At 40.4% G+C, this 24,014-nt stretch overlaps 1 long non-coding RNA gene across 2 annotated transcripts in view; it reads right to left on the bottom strand.

Annotated features, from left to right (window-relative positions):
* Nucleotides 1–15,996: 15,996 nt before the first annotated feature.
* LOC132434600 (uncharacterized) overlaps nucleotides 15,997–24,014 on the bottom strand; it is a 96,122-nt gene continuing 88,104 nt past the window's right edge. For both annotated transcript variants that reach the window (XR_009521330.1, XR_009521329.1), the window contains 2 exons: nucleotides 17,617–18,712; nucleotides 15,997–16,263 (listed from right to left, as the gene is read on the bottom strand). This is a non-coding gene — a long non-coding RNA (uncharacterized lncRNA). The remainder of the gene's footprint in view (nucleotides 16,264–17,616; nucleotides 18,713–24,014) is intronic.

The raw sequence follows: 24,014 nt of genomic DNA, 5'->3' as shown, positions 1-24,014 counted from the left end.
ATAATAATAGAAAAAGCAAAACTAAATAGCAGCTTCATTTTATAACATTTGGTGTTCATCAAACTACCTACTGATTAGTCATATGATTTTCCAGATATTAGGATAACAGAAATAGATCATGTTCACATGATCTTCATTAATAATAACTGCTGCTTATTGACTGACTCTAGTCCCATAAAAAGCACTTCCTATGAATTGTCATGACAATTTCATGAAACAGAACTATTATCTTCATTTTATAGGTGGGGAAACCAAGGCTTATAGAATCATGCAAGGTTACACAGCTAGTAAGTGGTGGACCTTAACTTAAATCCAAGACTGACTGACCCTAATGCCCACACTATAAACCTCTGATCATTCTTGCCACCGGAAGGAAATAACCACCCACTGGAAACCATTAAATGGTACTTCTGGTTGATAAACTCAGCTCTCTTGAGCTGATATGAATCAGTTGCTAAGCCTATACAGATAGGAACGGACCTTTGAATGCCAGGTGTCCCGATGTGGTAAGTGCCGAAAAACTCACCCAACCAAACTCTCTACTAAGCCATATATCTAGCAGTTAAACTACATCATTATAGTAGTTAACTCTGATAATGTCCCTACAGGGTAAATAAATACAAGGTACAAGTGAACGCAAATTCTAGAACCAAATTGCCTGTGCTCATATCTCAATATCCCCACTTAGCAGCTGTGTGGCCTTGGACAGGCTAGTTAAGCCTGAGTTTACTCATCTATAAAATGGAGATTCTATTCAGACCTGCCTCATAAGGTTATAGAGAGGATTAAATGAGATATAATTTATGTAAAGCACTTGATACAGCACTTAGAACACAGTTAATGTGCAACAATTAGTATCTTAAAAAAAAAAACCAAAGACCATGACTCAAATAGTTGATTGGCACTGTTCAAAAACAATATCTTTAATGTCTGTCTCTACCATACTGAGGCCAAAATGGTTGACTGCTGGGAGTTCCCTGGCAGTCCAGTGCTTATGGCTCTGTGCTTTCACTGCCGAGGGTGCGGGCTCCATCCCTAATTGGGGAACTAGGATTCTGCAAGTATTACAGTAGTTACTTACAGTAATTACAGTAGTAATTACAAGTAGTTCAGTACACTTATGGGGCAGCGGCCAAAAGAAAAAAGATTGCTTTGGCTGCTTTGCTTTGACTAATAAACCCATATCTATGGTAGAGTACATACAATGGTAAAAGTTCCGATTTTTCAAATGTCCCTCGTTTTACCCTTGACATGTCTAGTTAATTTTAGACAATATAGTAAAATGCACGGTGTCCTTTCTGAATGGCATTTCAAACATGAAACCCCAACTTAGAGATTGGATAAGCCAACCCAGTTTCTGCCCACTTAATGGGGTAGTCAGTTCCAGCCTAAGGTTCACTGCAAAATTTTCAGTAGTAAAATTATTTAAATATGTTGGAAGCTGTCCTTCCAGACTACTTGCTTCAGTCATGGAAACCATAAGAATGAATTACCCAGCAGAAGCCAGGTGTTCCGCAAACTTAGGCATTACATTTAAAGACGGACCGGGGAGGAAGACTGCCATTTACACCACACCAACGTCACTTGCTCAGGTCAGCTTATTCCAAAACCAGATACACAGCAGGTCCATCATATATGCAGATGAATGTTCTTGAAAATGTTAATAAAATGGCTGTTAGTTAAATCTGACAGCTTTGAGATTTGGGAGCCAGTCTTCCAAATAAATATGGTATTAACTGGACAATGGCTCTAATCTGAACCTAGCCTTTATGTCTGACTCTATGTCTGTATCTGGCTTTTTTCTAAGTATGTGCTTAGAAATAACAATTAGAATACATAGGTGCTAATGCAAGTGATGTATCTTTCTTTCCTCTCCAGGACCTATTGCATAACTCTGAGTTTTGGAAATGAAGAATTATGAAGGTATTTTGCAAATAAAGAAACTCAAAGAGATGATGGAAGAGGACCACATGGCATTTGAAGGTACCACATTTTAAATTATTTACTTATCTTGGTTTGCAAGGCTTTTTTTCTGAATGTACGTGCGATTTTAACAAATGTTTTTAACAAGCAAAATTAACAATATTACTTAAGTACAATCAACAATGAAGTGCCAAATTATCTGAAATCAGAGTATTCTGGATAAAACACTGGGGGAAACAATGGCTTTCCCCCATTTAAAAAGGCACAAGAGCACCTCTTTTCTATTTGCTTCTCTTCAAGTGTTCAAAATGGTAAGAACACTTTCCACGCCACTGGAGGCAAGAGTTTCCAAACAGACTTGCCTTTAAAAGCTCAGTAACTGGTTCAGGGTGTCACGTTTTTTAGATTCCAACCATATCTCTTAAAATTAATTTCAGTCCTGAGTGGACGACAGTGCAGATATTATTATAGACAAAAAAATTGCAAAATCAAATAATTACCTTGTCAAAAACTAAAATTAAAAAAGAAAAACTGGGCTTCCCTGGTGGCGCAGTGGTTGAGAGTCCACCTGCCGATGCAGGGGACACGGGTTCGTGCCCCAGTCTGGGAAGATCCCACATGCCGTGGAGCGGCTGGGCCCGTGAGCCATGGCCGCTGAGCCTGCACGTCCGGAGCCTGTGCTCTGCAACAGGAGAGGCCACAACAGTGAGAGGCCTGTGTCCGCAAAGAAAGAAAAAAAGGAAAAGAAGAAAAACTGTTTAGGACTTCTTTTTAACTCCTGAAAATATTCATTAGTATGTAAGTTTATTAATATTAAAAAGATGCTTTAGGTAGCTTTGTCATCTGCCTAAATTTTTAGTTTACTTCTACTGTGTTTTAAGGTTTTCTTTTTCTTTTTAATTATAAATATTCTCTGGAGTATCAGTTGCAAGTGGTTCAGTACACTGAATGTTCTATAATAAGTATGAATGCAGCATTTGCAGCTTACGGCACTTTCTATGTTTCTGAAAGCATTTTTATGAATGATAGTATTGTTCACTAGACTAGCAAAATCGCACTCATCCTTTAAGGCCCAATTTAAATCTAATCTCCACAGAGCTGTCTCTAATCACCGCAGACTAAAAGACATCTAATCTCTTAGAGTACATATCTTCTGTGCACTTGTTTTTATTATCTTTTATTTTCCATGACCATTAATGACTTAATTATCTGCTCATTTGTACAGTTATTCACCTACTCTTTCGTCCATTCATCCTTTAATAAACATGTCCTAAGTACATTCAATATGTAAGTCATTGTACTAAAATCTGGGAATATTAAATTACATAATCGTAATTGCTTTACAATAAGGGTATTATATACAATATAACAAGAGAACCAGAGGTCAGAAAACCTAGCTCTGTCAAGAGGAGTCAAAGAAAGCATTGCAGAGGAAAAGACATTGGGACTGGGACTTACAGGATTAGACGCTTAACAGTTACAGGATTGGATGCTTAACAGTTTTCTAGGTGAAAAAGAGATCATTCCAGACCAAAAGAGACTAGGAAGTCATAAAATGGCATGGAAGTTTTCAAAATGGATGCATTTTCACTGAGATTTCATCTCTTGGCCCAGATGCATTATTTCCCAGTGACCACATTCTTCTGAGCACCAAGGCTTTCTCTGTTCATACTTGAATGGAAATGTGGTCACACAAGTCCCTGTTTGGAAAGGGCCCTGCAAGGGAACTAGATGTTAATCCTTCAACTAGAAGAGTAATTAAATGCCCCACTGAGTGAGACACCCTGTTGTGATAGAATACCTTTATTTGGAGGGCATAGAAAGAATGAATTGAGAAATCTAATGTTAGTTGGCACAGAATTATAAAATCTGGCCCTCTGGAAGAACATATACTACAGATGTCAGGACTAGACATTAACCTTTTTGTAAAGATGCATGCACTTCTATATAAATAGATAACTTGGTTAAGCAGAAATGCTCGGATTTTCCATGTAGAAAGTTCTTTGTTTCATCACTTTTAGTTGGAAAGTTTAAGTTTACCTCCTCTTTTTTGAAATGAAGTATACTAAATATTCCTAAGCCTTTTTTAATAGGTAGAGATCTTACCTCATGTTAGTAATTTTGCTCACTACTGGACAGTACCAAAAATCTATACAGCAAAGGCGATTGGGATTAATGGTCAGTAACCTCAACAAAACAGAGTTCATGAGGAAATCACTAATAAAATCCTCTTGTGTGTGTGTGTAAAAACCAAGTGAATGGGGGGAAAATATAATATGGAAAACTGGATTTCTGCTAATTTAATGTGGGTGATTGGGTGAAATAGGCATTTCCTTCATTAAGCTCCATCTTCATTAGATTCAAATTATATTATCTGTCATGGCAATTCTTTTAGGTGTTACCTGTAGCTCTGATGGCTCTATGTTTCTCAACCGAAAACCTTGATAAATCATTTGGCAAAGGAATTTCTGAAAACTGAAAAATGAATTTCAATGAAAAATGTTTTAAAGATTTTAGAAGTCTCATTTCACTAGCTCTTTGCCAATTTAACTTTTGTGACAGAAGAAATTGTGTTCTAAGAGAAGCAGCCCCAAGATAAAAATTTGTGCTCGTGACTTATTAAGGAAGTGCCCAGGAAAACCATGGAAGGGAATAGAAAGAGAAAATGAAGGGAAAATGGCAGGAATGTGCCATCTCAGGGTACCTCAACCAGAGTTTCTGCAGGAGAACTATGGAGCATGAGCTGTGTCTCTAAAGTTGTCCTAACAAAAACAAGGAAGGCAGGTTTTCACACCCCAGTAGCCGCAGAATTTGACCACCTGTAGACCTGTGAAACTTTCCAGACATTTTGTCTCTCAGAGTATGCAGAAAAAGCATCCTGTGGTAGCCTGAGGACAGGCTACCAAAAAAAAGACACTGGCTATTGGAAAAGAAGGCGTATTTAAAAGAGAGAGAAAAGCAAAAGGAATGGAGGGAGAGGAAGAGGAAGAAGGGGAGGGAAGGAGGAAGGCAAGGAAAAGAGGAGGAGAAGAAAAGAAAAAATGGAGGAAAGAGAGAGGGGAAAAGGAAATAACAGTAAAAAGGGAAGGGATGTAGAAGATCTAAATGGAGTGCTGGTACAGGCTCACTTGAGAAGAACCTAAGAAAATGCCAGATATATAATCTGATACCTATTTTAATTTTCCTTACCTGCCTTGCCTGCACTTGGGGAAACTTCATTATTAAACCTATTAACCCTAACATCCAGGGATGCCAAAGTATTTAGATGGGGCAGGGATGAGAACAAATCACTACACTTTATTCATATTCTACCCGCTATCCTCCCTCTGGGTACCTCTGTGACACTTTAGTGTCTGTAAGTAACATATTCTAAAGAAATTCTGTCCAAGTCGATTAGCACAGTCCTGTCATGTGTTGTGGTTGATTCTTGCTTGTCATTTTCTTTTGCATGCTTTCTAAGCTCAAAATTTTGTAACCCACATTGGGCCCCCCTGTCATTAGTGTGAGGTGAGAGATTGTGCTTCTGTATGAAATAGGCAGGTATGTATTAGTTTGATTTCTCATCACGGGAGAGAACTGTAAGGTAATTTGCATGCTCTGATGCTCCAAGATAACTTAAAAGGTACCCCTGCTTTGCTTGACATTGATGAAACAAGACAATACCCACAGGCAATGGCTCAAGGTCACGCTTTGGATTTTCCTTCATCTTTGATTTCCCTTCATTCAATCCCTACAAATTTATATTGGTAAAATGAGCTCACTTTGTACTGAATGACCCATCTTAATGAATACTGATGTTGTGTAACTTCTCATACTTGGAGTTCTGTCAGACATTTACATGACAGTCTCTAGTGGATAGAGCAGGTTAGAATATAATGATTCCATGAATTCTTTTCTGCCCCTGGAGCTAAAATTTCTACCAGCTTCACTGAGATTTAAAAAGAAGAAGAAGAAGTAATTCTACATTCTGATAAAATTCTGTGCCTCAAATCTTTCCTTTCAACTATATCCTCAAAGGACATATCTTGATATCACTATTTGTTAATATAGGTGAAGATGCTACATCTATAGGTAAAGTTCTCAGGAATCAATTTAAAGCATTTATTGTTATAAATATCAAAGAAAACAGCCAGATAAAACTTGAAATTAATTGTATTTGTGGCCCTCTTAATTTGAGAAAAATCTATTTTTAAAATATTTACATGCACATCGCAAAAATAAAATGAAATCATACCCCACTCTCATTTCCCAGCAAGAAACACCACTAAAGTTTCCTGTGCATTTAACAAGACTTTATAACACATGCATACAAATATATGGATATTTATAGGTTTTCTTTTTCTAAACAAATACTGGAGCATACTATATATACTTTACAAATTGTTTTATCACTGAACAATATATCCTCAACAACTTTCCATACCAGTCCATAAGATCCACTTTATTGCTTTTAAAATCTTCATAGTAGTGCATAATGTGGAAGTGTTGCCAAATCCAAGTTCATGTACCCAGTGCGCAGTGAGGCCAAACAAACCCAAACATCAGAGTTTAGAGCAGAGAAGAGTTTATTTCAGGGCTTCAAGCAAGGAGAATGGGCGGCTCATGCTCAAAAGACCCAAACTCCCCAGTGATTTGGGGGGAAGAGATTTAAAGGCAAAATTTGGGGTGAGGGCTTCATGGTGTGTGACTTTCTTCTGATTGATTGGTGGTGAGGTAACAGGGTGATATTTCCAGAATTTCAGCTTTTGGTTCCAACCAGTCTGGGGTCTACATGCTTGTGATCAGCATGTAGTCACCATCCTCCACCCTGTGAGGGATCTTTGTTTGTGTAGAACAACTCAAAGATGTGCATCAGATTGTTACCTGTATCCCTTCTGGAGGAGCTAGGAGTCCTGTGACTCTATTATCCTATTAACTGCTTGAGCCTCTTCTTTGGAACTCAGGGAAGGCCTAGGAGACGAAAGCCTTTTTTCTACAAACAAGAAACAGGAGACATGGAGGGGCTTTTGTACCCAGAAGGACCCCGAAGGATCCTGCTTGGTTTCAGAAGCACCATCATTGTTTTTCTCTGTTCCCTGTTAGTGGATATTCACATCATCTCTAGATGTTTGCTCTACCAAATAATGCTCCAGACATCTCTGCTCTCCTTCTTTTCAGCAGGTCTTCTTAGAACTTCACTTCAGAGGATCACTTTTACCTGAGTAATGAAAACACCAGAGATTTCTCTACTTTTTTCTGGACTTTTCCCCTCAACTTTATCTCTCAAATCTTGGTTGTCCTTTCCTGGGATTCTTTCCACAGTGATATTCATTTTATTCATCTGGAATATTTGCCTTTCCCTACATCTATTCTTGTCATAATCTGGCCTTGTTCTCCTTACTTACCAAGATCTGCTTCTTTCTGGTGCCTTAGAAATATCTTTATAAACTCCATTATCTTCCTAAACTCTAACCTGAAGATCTGTTGCATGTTAGGACCCTCAGTTGGTGACAGGACCACAAAATTTCCATTTTGGAATCCCTCTTAAATTTCACTGACTCCAACTTGTCATTGCAACCACAAAGCAGCATGGAGGACTCTCTGGCCTGCTCATCTAACCTGGGTTTGAGCCTGGAGCTCCACCTACCAAGAACTTCCACTAGCCTGGTAACCCAGTGGAGGCACCAACCCTGTTACATCTACTGCCCTAGGAAACCTTACATTTGACTCAGTTTATCCAACAATAAAATGGGCCTATATATAATAACAACATTAAATTTTTGATAAGGATGAAATAAGATAGTAAATGAGATTGCATCCATAAAGCATGTAGATGGATCCCCAGTACATATTTCGTACCCATAATAGTCATTATTCTCATTATCCATTGAATGACTGTTTCTCAGTCGCAGCTAAACATCAGCATCACCTACATAACCTTTAAAAAAAATATAGCTTTGGGCTTCCCTGGTGGCTCAGTGGTTGAGAGTCTGCCTGCTGAGGCAGGGGACACGGGTTCGTGCCCCGGTCCGGGAAGATCCCACATGCCGCGGAGCGGCTGGGCCCGTGAGCCATGGCCGCTGAGCCTGTGCGTCCGGAGCCTGTGCTCTGCAACGGGAGAGGCCACAACAGTGAGAGGCCCGCATACCGCAAAAAAAAAAAAAAATACAGCTTTCCCTCCTCACACTTCCTTGGAGCTGGGCCTGGGTGTCTGCAGTATTAAGAAAGCCCCATAGGTGATTCTACTGCACATCTGGGTTATGTGAAAATGTCATTCGTCAACCAGCTTTTGGAAAGTTTCATCTTTCCAAAGCTCCAACTTCTAGAAAGATCTTCCTTTTATTTAGTCAAATTTAATTTCTATTCATATTTTTATTTTTGACCCTGAGGAGTAGACAGAACAAGCAAAGAACATTTTCTCCTTGCAAGTCCTTCAGATACATGAAAACAGCTATTACCTCTCCCCATGTCTTTTCTCCTCTTGACTAATATTCCCAGTTTTTCAGCCACTCCCATATGACATGGTTTTAGCCTCTTCATCCTTCTGGCGTACTGAGTTTCAGTGCCTAGGACAAAACGCAGCACTCCCGATTTCTTCTGATCAGCCACAGGAAGAAGGGTCCTGTTGCCGCCCTAAGTTGGTATCAGGTTTGTTTGTGTTGTTGCTGAGAGGTTGGGAGCAAGGCGCTATTAACCTTTATTGACTCATCTTCATGGTGCTTGTTGTCACCTAAAACTCCCCTATTATCACCTACAAAAGGATCCCCTTCTCTTTCTTGGCACCATCTCTCCAAGTCACTGTGCTTCTTGATCCATGAGTCAAATCTGATATTTATCTCACTCGTATATCTTTTCATTAGTCCTGCCACTTAAATTTCACCTGAATCCCAAATCTATCATCCAATGCAATTGCTACAATTCTACAGAATTGTGACCTCAACATTTTAACACAACATTAGTAAAAAATATTGAACAGGCCAGGAATGAGAAGACTGGTGGTATACTACTAAAAAATAGCTTTTTTCTTTCTTTTCCTTCTTTCTTTCCTTTCTCCCTTCCTTCCTTCCTTTCTTTCTCTCTTTCTTCTTCCTCTTCTTCTCCCTTTCCCCTCCCCCTCTTCTTCCCCCTCCAATTCCTCCCCCTCCTCCTCTCCCTCTTCCTCCCCCTCCCCCCCTCCCCTCGTCCTCCCCCTCCCCCTCCTCCTCCTCTTCCTCCTCCTTCTTCCTCCTCCTCCTCTTGTATGTCACTAGACTGAGAGACAGACTCTGAATGGCAGTTTCTTGTTCCAGCTGCAGCTTCTCTACTTATTAATGACATGACTTTTGGGGAAGTTAATCAAGTTTCCTGTGCCTCAATGGTCTAATCTATAAAATGGGGATAATATAATAATAGCTCTTGACTCCTAGGGTTTCTTTGATTCAGTGAGCAATTCATGTCGAGTAAGAAAAGAAAGCTGGTGACTGTTAGGGACAGGAAGTGTTAGGTATGCATTTAAATTCAAGCTGTGCTACCACTCACCACTACCTTCCACCTCTGAACCACAAGCTCCCCTCTGTGAAATGAAGATGTAATCTTACCAACTTATGTAATTATGAGTATTACATGAGATGATGCATATAAAACACTTATCACAGTAGCTGTTACATAGAGATCACTAAATTAAGTGTAGCCTTGTTGCTGTTATTGTCATTATTTATAATAGCATTCAGTTCTTTTGATTCCCTGTGCATTATTCTTTCCATTATTTTATATTACTCAGGTCCCTCTTTTCAAAACTAAACTATTTGGCTGTCAGTGCCTAAATAAATCTTTGTTCTTTTAAAGGGAACAAAATGCAATAAATAAAAAATTTTATATATAATCCTCCCCAATTTTTATAACTTCCCCTACAATAGACTTTTAAACACACTGCTTAGAATACCATTTCAAAGATTTAATAAATCTTTGAAGCCTTTTATTTTTTCTAGTTGTGTCTCAAGTTTCTTTCACTACATGTAGAAAAATCATGCTATGACTTTAGAACAGTGCCGCTGTTCATTCTGCAGTCCTGAATTGTCCTTGAAATAAGGCCAAGCCTTCACATTGCTATTACTGCAGGATTCTCAAGTTAGAAAAAAATCAGTGCATTTAAGGACCCTTACCACCACCTCTTATTGATATTATATCTGAGTACACATGAGTTATCACACAAAAACTCGACTCAGGTGCCAGATACTAATGAAAGTTCTGATATGGGGAAATAATGATTGATACACTAGATTGCTTGCTGGGAATCTCTTCCCTGGGGCTTCCCTGGCAGGTGTAGGTGAGACAGATGATGTGTCTGTGTTCCTGGCAGCCATGCTTCGTGCCTCTGCTTGTTGATCCTGACGCCTGCTCATGTTGCTAGACTCCCATCTGCAGATCCTCTTACGCTCTGATCCTCCCCTTAAGAATTATTTCCGGGCTTCCCTGGTGGTTCAGTGGTTGAGAGTCCGCCTGCCGATGCAGGGGACGCGGGTTCGTGCCCCTGGTCCAGGAAGATCCCACATGCCGTGGAGCGGCTGGGCCCGTGAGCCATGGCCGCTGAGCCTGCGTGTCCGGAGCCTGTGCTCCGTAACGGGAGAGGCCACAGCAGTGGGAGGCCCGCGTAGCACAAAAAAAAAAAAAAAAGAAGAAAAAAAGAATTATTTCCTTCACTCCTGACTCAAGCATGGATTCCATCCTTCTGCTACAGGGCTCTATTCTCCCATGATTTCAGGACGCTCCTTTTTTCGAGCTCTTCTTGAAGGTTGACTCAGGAAGTCTGCCATCTTGTCCCCCATCTCTCTTCACATGCTTCTTCCCATGCCCTCTGCTCCCAGAAGGATTAACCCCAGACACATGTAATCTGGAATTCTATGAACTACTTTGTTGGCTATTACCTGGAGAACTTGGTATAAATACAGATAATGGATTTCCCAATTCATCTGGTCTTGGTATATAGGTCTGTCTGATTAAAAAGCTTCCCAGTTCATCCTGAAGTACATCTAAATTTAGGAGCTACTTTTTACATATCACATATCACTACCACAACAGTTTTCTTAAATCATGGTTCCGATAGTAACAAGTTCCTGCTCAAAATACCTTAATGTTTCTCCAGTGCCTACAAATTAAATTCAAAATCCCTAACCTGATATATAAGATCACCACAATTTGGCTCCAACAGTTATCTACTTTTCTTTCCATTGCTCCCATGTACATATCATTTTCTCTAGCCAAATTCTGCCATAGGCATTCCATCCTCCGTGATTTAACAAATGCCTTGTTCTCAACCACTGCGCCACCAGGGAAGCCCTCCATCTTTTAAGAGTCAACTCAAACTCTACATCAGAGTCTTGCCTAACCTTCCACCTTCACCCCCATATGGAACCTTCATTCAATCAGCAGATATTTACTGAGAAGCAACAATGTGCCCGGTAATGAGGAAAACACTGGTGATATAGGGCCTCATGAAACAGAGCCTTCACGGAGCTTACAGTCTAGTAGAGTTATGCCTTTGAACCCTTACATCACTTGGTTTATGCCTTTCTCCTGACACTGACCTTGTCTAAGCTATTTGTGTGCTGTCCTGTGTCCTCTCTTAAACTGTAAATCCATCTATTGTGCCCTGCAGCACCTGCCATGAGGGTGCACACATGGCTGGTGCTCGTCAGCGTGTCACTGGACTGAACTGAATTCCTCCACAAGGTTGAGCACAGAGTAGATGTTCCACACTGATTGACATGGGACACTTCAACTACTGGGGATCGTTGTCTGCAATAGAATATATGTTTATGGATACCAAAGCAGCAAGTCAGGCAAAATATTGCTCAGTTTCTAAAGGTAAATGTGTTTTCCTCAAAATGCCCTTAATATTAGTGTCTGAAGCTAGAATACTTTGAATTACCCTTCAGAGGAAAGTACTGAAGTCATTATAAGCCCATGTATGATTCATCAGCCTCATTGTTGAACGGAGATAAGAGAATATGCACAAGGTGCCCATGTCAGCTTAATTCTCAGGAATAAAATTGAAGAGTTTCCTTTCTTGAAAACCTCAAGATAAGCAGGCCCAGGAAGAAATAATAGTAATAAAAAAGCTTTGGAGGTATGTGACCAGCCTCTAAATTCTGCAATAAATGTGCTTTGTTGAACATTAGTGTCAGCATGTCATAACGTCAGCTCATTTGATGTGGCATAACTCCTGTAAGTCTTCTTAAAATGTTAAAATATAGGCTAGAGCTCTTCTTTCTCCTGTGGAGGAAATAGGAAATAGTAATAAATTTCTCTGCTGTGTGTGGACTGCTGGACAGGTCTGTTTCCCTGCTCCTGGGCTAGTTGTCAAGTGGCTCTACCCCTGAGGAACATGAAACATTGTTCCGTGGGTATCCGGTGATGAGTCTCCTCTGTTTACTAAAAGGCTAAAAAGCAGAGTTCCCAGGGACGAGCAGGGAGTGAAGGGTGAGGAAAACCTGGGGAAATGTCTCTGTTCAGAAAAAGGATCTGGCTACACTGTGCTTCTGTGACCAGCATTGTGTAGGGCAAGCAGTAGACACTCAATACATACCTGCTCACAGGCGAATGTTGAATGAATTCTAGCTTCTCACTACTGGCATGTACAGAGGCTGGGTCAGATGCTGAAAGAACACTTGATAAACCTATGAAACTTATCCATGGGGGCATCCAGGTGGTAGAGCTTCAGAAAAAGGCCAGAGAAACATTATTCAACATATATTGCCAACTTCCCTTCTCCAGTCTATTTAGAAATATCCTATTATACTAGCAATGATAAGTTTCTCAAGTGCAGGACATACAACTCATATATCTTGTGTATCCTCCATAGGTCCCACAAACTTCAGAGCATGCTTGATGCGTGTTTATTAGCTAATTAAGAATGGGAAGCAAACAGGCAAGAGGGTCCTTTGGTGTCAGCACACATGCCAAACCCACAGACCCCAAGAGAGAATATGACTTAGGTCCCCAGTGGGGCTTTGAGACACAGCTGCTCCTGCAGTTTCTATTCCCTCCTGTCTGTCCCAGCCTCTCTTCTACTTTATCACTGCTGGGGTACAGGAACTGCGCCTAATGAAAAATAGAAACTAAATACATATTCGTATCATTTCCCTCACTCCTCACAGTAAGCTGACCTTTACTTCCACCTGCTGGATCCCCTTCCTGCATGGTGAGTCTTATCTTTTTGGCTGGCTGCATCGAAGTTTCTTGAAAGGAGGCCACCTTTCGCCACTTTATTACCCTCCTATACTCTTTGGACTGTCTATCAGGGAAAGGTTTTATTTTTCTTTTTTTTCCCCCCAAAGATCTCATGTCCCTGTCAAAGAGAAGTCTAAATCTGAAGAGATTCAAATGAGTCCTTCCGAGCTGGCACACTCGAAAGCATTCAGAGTCGCATTGACATTTCTGAGGACAGGTGTCTCTATAAGAACAGGCCCAGGTACGTTCTACCGGAGTTGTCAGCAAGAATATAAACGCTTCAGTCAAGCCTGAAGGACACTCTACTTGGAACTGGTATCCCAAGCCAGATCCTCAAAGTGAGCTATTTCCTCAACCCACAGCTGGTCCCTCACCTCTGACACCAGCCAGAGGATATATCACAAGCATCATGCATCAGGAGCGAGAAGTAACTCACCAGGTTTGTCAGGACTGACAGGGGTAGCGTGGCTTTGTGAAAAGACTCTTGGATTAAAGGAAAGAGCAGTCCTTGTTTTCAGACCTGACAAGTCACTTATTAACTATATGACCTAGGGCAAGTCACTTCACCTGTGTATAACGCTCTTTCTTCAGAGTGAACATGTGTCCTACAAACCCTCATAGACCTTCTAAGGATTTGGTGAAGTTAATGTGCAGAAAAATACTGTGAAATGTTACCCACATGTAAGAAAATGTCTATACTCTGGTATGTACAGAGATGAGGCAACCGTCCTGTAACTACTGGAACTCTTTCTTCATTCATTGATTCATTCAGTCCATCAACACATATGTATTGAATGCCTATGTGCCAGGTAGTGTTCTAGGTATATAGATCTATATTGGGGATATAGAAGTAAACAAAGCAAAACCTTTGCTCTCATGAAGCTTACACGCTAGTGGAGATAGACGAACGATAAGTGCTGGGAAGCAAAATGAAGAGTGTTGTGAGGAGAACTGATTTTTGCGGGAAAATATGACATTACGTATAGGGTGGGCTGGAAAGTCTCCTCCGATACAACGACATTTGGGCAGACCCCCGAAGGAAACAAGGGACAAAGCCACGAGAATATCTGGAGAAGCAGTATTCCACACAGAAAGGACAGAAAGTGCAAAGGCCTTGAGAAGGAAGCATGCTCAGTGCTCTCAAGAACAGGAAGGAGATTGGTGGAGCCCAGTGGGGCAGAATCAGAGTGGTCGCGGAAATAGTCTGGTGGCAAGGGGCCAGGAAGCACAGTTAAGGTATGACTCGCTATTGTCGTGGGTCTGATGAAACTTATTGGAGAGCTTTGGAGAGAAGGGAAACAACACCTGTCTTTCTTTTTAAGGGGAACTCTCAGACTGGAGGGTCGATCATGAGAGCAGGGATGGAGACAGAGACCAGTTAGAAGCATTTTCCAGTAACGCAGCAAGAATTTATGAGGATTTGGATTAGGGAGCTGAAAATAGTGATTCTGGATATATTTTTAAGATAGAGCCAAGAGGATTGTTGACGTATTGGATGTGAGATGTAAAGAATAAAATGAGTAAGAAATGATTCCACTTTAAAAGCAGGTTTTCTTTCTGAGGATAGGGAGTTGGGAGGGGAGCAATCAAAGAGATCAAACTTAACATTAATTTTCCTAAGAAATGATTTATTGAGTTCCTAATATATATGACATGATTTCTGACCTCAAAGGAACTCACAACCATTTGGGTAAGCAAGACCCAAATGAGGAATAGGAAAAGTTAAACAACAATATTTAACAGAGAATTAATTACAAATCTCACAGGTTTTAAAATATGTGGATTTTTAAAAATAAATTTACTTATTTTATTTATTTATTTTTGGCTGCGTTGGGTCTTCGTTGCTGCATGCATGCGTTCTCTAGTTGTGGCGAGCAGCGGCTACTCTTCGCTGTGGTTCACAGGCTTCTCACTGCGGTGGATTCTCTTGTTGTGGAGCACGGGCTCTAGGCGCTCGGGCTTCAGTAGTTGTGGCTCATGGGCCCTAGAGCTCAGGCTCAGTAGTTGTGGTGCACGGGCTTAGTTGCTCCGCAGCATGTGGAATCTTCCCGGACCAGGGCTCGAACCCGTGTGCCCTGCATTGGCAGGCGGATTCTTAACCACTGCGCCACCAGGAAAGTCCCAAATATGTGACTATTTTTAATGAAAAAAAATGAAGCAATGCCTCATCCAATGAAATTATTTCTGGCTGGTTCATTGAGGCCAAGACTGAAATCTCAGTGCTGCTGTAAATTGTGCAATTTGGAGCCAATTAGCCACAGTAGCCACAACAATATAATACAAATATTTACTTGTCCTAATCCAATTTAGTTCGATAGATATGGGTTCTAACAATACTTCCATCTTTTAATAGCAGTGTGACCTTGGGCAAGCTCCTTACGTGCTCCTAACCTAGTTCCCTCTTCTGTACACTCTGAATGATAATCCTGGCTAGCTTACGGGGCTGTCATTGAAGATGATGTTGTGATATGACATTATATATGACACATAGCTCTCAATAACTAGTTGGTGCTGCCACCATTGTTACTTCCTCTGCAAGGCCTCCCACGTGATCTGTAAGTCAGCCTCACTCATTTGAGTGCCTACTATTCAGCATATTCTTTTCAAAGAGGTGGCCAGTCTGTGCCACAAATGGCAAGAATCATTTTTATACTCTTCACTTTCCCGGAGTGCCTGGTACTGTGCTGAATGCTGGGAGGAGAGGAAGATGTGCTTACTGTTTGACACTCAGCAAAGCTGTATGAAAATATTTGCTAATTGGCATGCAGCAGGGCAATATGGGAGTGTTTGCTGACCCGCCGCCACGCAGTAGGGGGTAGAATGCGCCCTAAATTGTACAAGTCATTAACAAAAAACGTGAACCTCACAACTTTGCTCTTCCTCAGTTTATTCGTTTGGAAGGGCTGCCACAACAGAGTACCACAGACTGAGTGGCTTAAACAACAAAAATGTATTGTCTCAGCTCTGGAGACTAGATGTTCAAGACCAAAATGTCAGCAGGGTTGATTCCTTCTGAGGGTGGTGAAGAAGAATCTGTTCCAGGCCTCTCTCCTCATTTCGGGTGGTTTCCAGGCCATCGTTGGCATTCTCTGCCTCGTGAGCATCACCCCAGTCTCTGTCTTCATCTTCACCTGGTGTTCTCCCTGTACGTGTCTGTGTCCAAATTGCCCATTTTTATAAGGACACCAGTCATATACTGGAGTAAGGGTCCCTGCTCAAGTATGACCTCATCTTAACTAATTACATAGGGAAATGACCCTATTTCCAAATAAGGTCACACACTCTGAGATACTGGAGGGTTAGGACTTCAACATATGAATTCTGGGGAACACAAGTAATTCCATAACACAGTGGTGCTGCATGCCATCCTTCGCTCTCTCCTTGTCCAGGACATCGGCTTCCTCTTGCCTTCTTTTTCCTTATTTTATACAGTTCAGTTTCCTAACTAGTGTCTAATAAGCCCACACCCATGAGTCCCCTGCAGCAGCGCTCTGTATGCTCTGTATTCTTATCACCGCTGGCTTGCCACCTTACAGTTCAGGCCCTGTGCTCTGAACGGAAGGAAGTTTGCTATCTTGGGAACCCTCCAGATAATAAAGAACAAACAGAACAAATTGTTTGAGGGACCCTTTCATGACTCACTCATCATTCCTTCCCTCCTATTGTCTTTGTTCATGTCTCCTCACTCACTGACCTTTCTTCTTGGCAAACTGCTCCAGACAAAGCGCTCCCCTTCTCCTTCAACTCAGCCCACCCAGCAGAGAATCCTACATGAGGGCCATGCACAGAAATGATCAGCACAGGCACCATGGAGCAAGGTTAATGAGGGGCAGTTTAATTCTATGGCCATCTCCACACCCCTCCTCTCCATTTATATTTTCAACATACGGTTGGCTTTTTAATGTTGCTTTAAGGTTTTCTCTTGTATTTAATTATTTAAAGATTTAATAACAAGCTGCCTAGAATCAATCGTACACAGGGACACATTGCTTTGAATTCTTGCTCTTTTTTTTTCCACTTTTGCCTGAGTGAAATGAAGTCACTGGAAACTAAGAGCACAAAGCTAAAAGGGGAAGAGAAGAGAATGACTTAAATACCCTCAGAAAAGGGTATCTGTAGGTGAAATCAAACTCTCAACAGTATCTGATATGTATCTCTTATCAGCGGTGGACAGTGGTGATAACTAAGGAACACCAAAACAAATTACTTTAATTCCATTTTCTTTCTAATAAGATAAACGCAGTAGCTTACATGTCAAAATTTTCTTTTTAAAATAAATTCCTCTTGGGGTTGGTTCTGAGTGTTGGGGACCAGGAGATGGAAGGATAAATACGGCTCTAGTTCTAGTAACAGAGAGAGGGATTTTTTTTTTTTTTAATATCCCCTTTAGAATTTTAAATGTTTCATTGCCCAGTATTTTAGGATCTCTTTTCCTCATTCCTAACTATTGTCTGGATGAGCTAAGCTAGTTAGGAAGACATTCACTCATTAACATATTCTACTTACATGTTTTGAATGACCAACTCTGTTGGATAGTGTGGAAAGCACTAAGAATCCAGCCAGACGCAATGCCAACTCCATCCTGCCTTCATAGCCACTCACATCCACCCTTGGGGAACAGGGTTCAGGAAAGGACAGTTGCAGTGCATATGCTCTGATGTGGGAAGTACAAGATATTATGGAAGCCCAGAGGAAGGGCATTAATCCAGAGGTGGAGGAAACAGGAAGTGCTTCCTAGAAGAAAAGACAAATACCATGAGACCTGAAAAATCAATGGGAGTATAACCAATGAAGTTTGGTAAGAAGGATAAATAATGACCTTTACGGAGAATCCACTGCTATTTAGTTACTTCCTATATGTGTATTTTTAAATAAAAAATTAGAAATTAAGCAAAAGCATTTTGCAAACAACTCTGGAAACTGTCTTTTTAAAGCAACATCTCATTGACTTTCCCTAGAAAAAAGCCTTCCCAAATTCTCACCAAATGACGGAGTCTGACGCTCTCTTTGCTAACTCGAGCTAACACTGCTAAGGGGAGAAAACCAAGTCTGCATCTGACCATGGGGTTCCCTGGACCAGAACCTCTTAAACTCTTGGAATCCTGACTTTTGGACTGCCCAGTCTTGAAAAGTCAGTCCAAAAAGAGCAGTGCTGTTTTGGACCGAAAAATCAGTCCAAAAAAGTCAAATAGTAGAATCAAGAGACTTCTCCTGACTTTGAACCAAAGCTTCACATCCCTTGAGATTCTCCCTGTGCCAGATTCCTTAGCCCCTTACAATCCATCTTCACACCGTAACACTTATTTGCAAATAAAAATCCAATTAAAAGTATATATGCCAAAGAATATTATATGCCATTGTGATTTTTTCCAGACCATATATATATATAAGCTCATTTCAGCTAACTTTCTTAATTCAGGGGACACATACTTATGAAATATATAGTTTAAAAAAATTTTAGGGCTTCCCTGGTGGCGCAGTGGTTGAGAGTCCGCCTGCCGATGCAGGGGATACGGGTTCGTGCCCTGGTCCGGGAAGATCCCACATGCCGCGGAGCGGCTGGGCCCGTGAGCCATGGCCGCTGAGCCTGCGCTTCCAGAGCCTGTACTCCGCAACAGAAGAGGCCACAACAGTGAGAGGCCCGCGTACCGCAAAAAAAAAAAAAAAATTTAATTAATGAAAAAGTTAGTCATGACTTACCATCCTGAGCTCCGAAAATCAACATCGACATGATTGTTATCATCTTCAAACAGCACATGTTAACAAGGAGTTGAGATGGTTTGTGATTTACTGAGGGACAGTGTACAGAATGCACTGCAAAGTACAGCACAGTATGACAGAGCATCCTAAAAATCCCATCAAAGGAATGAGTTGCCCGACGAAGCCCTGTGTTCCCCATCCTTAAGAGACTGAGGCAGCAAGAAGAGTACTGGAGAAAGGATCTTTGGTTTGAGTTGGGGGTTAAATTATAAATTACTACTATTTTAATGTTACAAATAATATATTTGGGGTTCATTTTCATTATAGGGTCATTGTAAGGATCATTTGAGATCTACAGCAACAGTGTAGACCAGAGCCTGGCAAATAAAATATATTTAATAATTGGTGATTATGCTAGTAATATAAGTAGCAGTGATAGTAATGAGTTGTTAGAAAAAAAGAAGGAGAGAAAAAAGAAAATACAGAAAAGTAAAAGAAAATTTTAAATATTCTGTAATGTTTCTACCCAGAGAAAAACGCTTCACATTTTTGATATTTTCTTTGGGATGGATGGATGGAAGAATGGATGGGAAAGAGAGAGGGAGAGAGAGAAAGAAGAGAGGAAGGACTGTTGAAAGAAAGGAACAAAGGAGAAAGGAAGAAAATCGGGAAAGAAGAAAGGAAGGGAGGGAGGGAGGGAGGAGAAAAGAAAGACATGAGTGATAAACTATGAAGGCTTACTTTTTGCCTTAGTACTTGAATGATAAGCTGGCAGATACAGGGCATCTCAGTTCAAAACCATTTTCCTCCAGAACTTTGTACACACTGTCTTGTTATTTTTTTAGCATCCTGTATGGCAACTGAGCATTCTGCTATTAGTCTGATTCTTGCTTATTATAAGCAACTTTTTCTCTCACTTAACTCACAGGATTTTCTTTTTACTTTTGCTCAGAGGTTTCATAAACATGTTCCTATGAGTGTTTCTTTTTCTATTTGTTTTAATTTCCCTCCATCCCTGTCAAGTCTTTATTCATATCAGAAAATTTTACTTGTACTTATCTTCCTTGCTCATTTCTCCTCCATTTTCTTCACTTCTTTTACTATTATTAGACAAATATTGAATATCTTAGACAGATCTTCCATATCTCAGCAAAAGGGGCAACCATTTTCTCCCTCAGCAGTGAAGAAGTTGCTAATCAAAGAAAATTTGACTGCCGTGAATGGGGGAACGTGAATAAAGAGAGAGCTTGCCTCCTGAGCCTAGGAGCTCCGTGTCCATTGCTTTATTGTACTACTTCCCCTGCAATCAATACTCAACGCTGGATTTTCCCGTAAATCAATTGCCCCATTTGTTTAAAGAACTGTTCCTGCACCGCTAAACTGCAGCAACTGCTGATTCAGCCACTAAACAGTAAAGACTGGAGCAGTTGGTCCCACAGGGCTTTTAATAATCACCGCATAAGCATCCCTTGGCTTATTTCTACTTGCAAGTCTTGAATCTCTGATCTAGGGGTTTTTCCTGAGATCAGTCGGAAAACTTCATTCTTGAAAGTGAATGGTGCTCACTTTCATTTTTATGGGCCACAGGCAGCCCTCTATCCATCCAAGTCCATCTGCTGTGTGTCTTCCAGAAATTCCTTAACATTCCTGGCCTGCTGATGACGCCCTTTCCAAGGGCTGACAAAAATGTTATTTTTATTGCCCAGTGGTATACAGTGGCTCTGCCCTTTTGCAGTTTCTAGTTTCACTATGGGTTGATCCTTATTTTTATATTCTTTTCTACCTTTTCAGTAGGATCACAGGAGAAAAAGCAAATGGATTTTCTTAGATATCTTGAACTGGAGTTGTTGAATTAAGTTTCTTTTTTTAATAACCATTTTTTAATTGAAGTAAATTAGTTTACAATGTTGTGTTAGTTTCAGTTACACATATATATATTCTTTTTCATATTCTTTTCCGTTATAGGTTATTGCAACATATTGAATATAGTTCCCTGTGCTATACAGTAGGTCTTTGTTGTTTATTTTATATATAGTAGTGTGTATATGTAAATCTCAAACTCCTAATTTATCTCCCCCCCCATCCCCTTTGGTAATCATAAGTTTGTTTTCTATGTCTGTGTGTGTTGAAATAAGTTTCAGTTGTTCATTTCCATGCCTTTGTTTCCCATTAGATTATAAGCCCCTTGATGCCAAGATCTCCATATTACTTCACTTTTATACACCTGCCCTTGACACAAAGGAGATACAGAATAGAGATTCCTTAATGCATAATTGATTAAATTAGGTAAAATGGCTATAAACAAATATTTTATTACATTAAGTGTGCACAAGTAATAGAAAATAGTCATCTGTTGAACTTGCCACAAAGTGATAAGAGAGGAAAGTCTTACCGTGGCCATTGCATTGTGCTATGCAGAGGAGGAAGCTTTGTAAAGAACGCAGCGTTTTATGGGAGCTCAGATGAGGGTGCCTAGAGTGGCTGAGGTGCAGAAAGGGTGAGCAGCGGAGGGAGGATATATTCTCAGGTGCTCTCCTCATCCTGTCTTTACGAGAGATTCCATCCCCGTCTCATGCCTTCCACACTCTCAGTCATCTCTCGTCTTTTCTGAATTCACGCTTATCTTCCTTTCTCTGGCTACAACCTGGTTTCCTACCCCAGCTTCCCTGATTTACATCTGGCTGAATTCAATCCTCAGTGTGTATTCCTTGCTCCTTGCCCTTCCAACCATCCTCATCCCAGCCCCAGAAGTCAGAACTGGACAAGTTTGTACACTTGGCCTAATTTTCCTCAGTTTCATATTTAACCCTAACAAAATTAGTGTTATAATTCCCTCTCTCCCTCAGTCCAGGGCTAACAGTAAGTTCAACACATCATCATTTATTTTCAGAGCATTTGGGAAGTATAAATTGTACCTAATATACAAGAGCCATGTTGACTCTGAGCAAAAAAGTAAAGTAAATAAAAAGTCAAAGCATCAAGACTTCCGAAGCTACTAGCCACTTGCCCCCCAACCCAAGTTAAAAGAAATGATGAATAAAGGTCTATGTGCATTAAGAAGTCAAAGTAATCAAACCCGACTTTTCAAAGTAAAAAGTACTTTACATGTAACAAGTAAAGAGAGCAACAAAGATGATTGTAGCTCCATAAAGGCAAAGAGCTTATGACTGAATAAATGTACACGTTTTATTGTTAGTCATTCTAGCAGCTAATGTAGCCAACCATTTCCTTATTGGAAGAACAGGCGTGGCTTCAGGTTATTTTGAGGCATTGAATTCAATGACCTGGGGAGTATATGCTGTGAATTTCTACTTGTGACAAGAAGTTTTGCATTGAAGCATTACATTTGTAATTCAGGATTGAATCTTGATTCATTGTTGAGATTTGTGAAAATGGGCCAGTTTGTGGGGATAAGTGGGATGTGTGATATTAACAGTATCTAAAATAAGTGAGAGAAAATAATCATTGGAGATAAATTCACTGTCACAGGCCCATTTTATCATTTACGCTTTTTTCTGGCTTTACGGTGGTCAGTACATTTGTTTATTTTTCAGACCTTAGAAAGAGGAGCTCTGGAGAAGCTGACTATGGCAGAAACTGGCCAGCCTTTCACAAAATTATTTTCCTCTCCTTCCAGGACCACAGGAAGCTACATTTCCTAGCCACTTTTGCACTGAGACATAGCCTCATGCTAGAATATGCACATCGCCACTTTTATTGCAGGTACACAAAATCTTCCCATATGTGATCCTTTCTTTCCCCATCCTCTGGCTAAATGTGGAGAACTCTGAGGTCCTAGAGGAGGATGGGGCCAGAAGATGGAGGAAGTCTGGATCTCAAAAGGTCACGTGCAGACAAAGAACACCCACATTGAACTGTTACATAAACAAGAAATTAGACTGTGTTGTGGGTTAGCCACTGATATTTTGGAATTCATTTGTGAGAGTGGCTAGCGTTAGCCTGACTGATTTATTATACTTACATTTAAGTTACTGGCTAGCCTTTCAAAAGTAGAATTGGTCACTATGACAAAGAAAGTTTTTTTATAATCTCAGTGACCATGGAGGTAAATAGAACTAGATGGTGAAAAGTAAACCGTATACCTGCAGTGACAAGCATCTTTAACTCACCTCAGTTAAGCTTAACTCTGGAATCTTCCCATCCTATAGGACAGAGAGATACAATGGGTCATCCTCAGAGGTCTCCATTCATCACGTTAACCCCAACCAACATTCCTACTACGTGGTTCTCTCCGTAGAACTAATCACTCATCATTTTAAATTATCTTGGACCATTATTTACAATATTTATTTATTTATTATTTATTTATTATTTATTTATTTGCTTTCACCCTCCCTCTCAACTACCAGCTTTATGAGAAAGGAGACCTTGCTGATAGCTCTGTATTAGAGACTCAGTGGTCATTTTTGTTGAATTAATGAACTACCCTTGATGTCCACGACTAAAAAGATTTGTTTTTTATTATTAGAGTCTTCCTCCAGTCAATAAATATCATAACTTAAAATGAGTCTAAGCCATTAGTCACTGCTCTGAAGGAGCCTGTAGTCCAGGTGACGCAAGATAGGACATGACAGAGTACAGCACAATAAATGGTGAGTGATAAATGCTAAATTGAATGAAGGTGGTAGAATTCAAGTGTTTATAGGACTTCAGAGAGAAAGAATGAGTGGTTAAGAAAATTCCATAGGAAAAAGCAGCTTGAATTAAATCTTAAAAAGTTGGTAGAAACTGACAGCCTAGAGATGTGTTCACCAAGTGAGATGTGGTTACCTCGAGTGGGGGCAGGGTGAGGTTCACAGGACATCTACTGGAGTGGATGGAGAAATACTAGAACTTTCATATGTGTTCACTTTTTATATTTGTTTTAAATTAGGCTTTCTAATATTTACTATATGAACTAATAATATACATGCATACAGTTTATAAAATAAACACACATGTTATGGGGACATATTCATTATCAGATCGTTTAAAGATTACTTTTATAGAGAGGGCATTTTAATGAGGAGACGTGAACCAGGCATGGGCGCAGGAATGCACAAAGGGGCTTAATTGAACCACAGCTTGGACAGCACCGACAGGCATGTAGGAGTGACATGTAAGTTAAAGTTAGGGTAAATGGTTGTAGCCAAACCATGAGGAGCATTAAATATCAGTAAAAGCACTTATATTTGATTGCTGGC

The sequence above is a fragment of the Delphinus delphis genome, chromosome 11 (assembly GCF_949987515.2).
Source record: "Delphinus delphis chromosome 11, mDelDel1.2, whole genome shotgun sequence".
Classification (NCBI taxonomy): Eukaryota; Metazoa; Chordata; class Mammalia; order Artiodactyla; family Delphinidae; genus Delphinus; species Delphinus delphis.
Note: the sequence above shows the minus strand (reverse complement) of the source record. Positions and strands in the feature narration are given on the sequence as shown.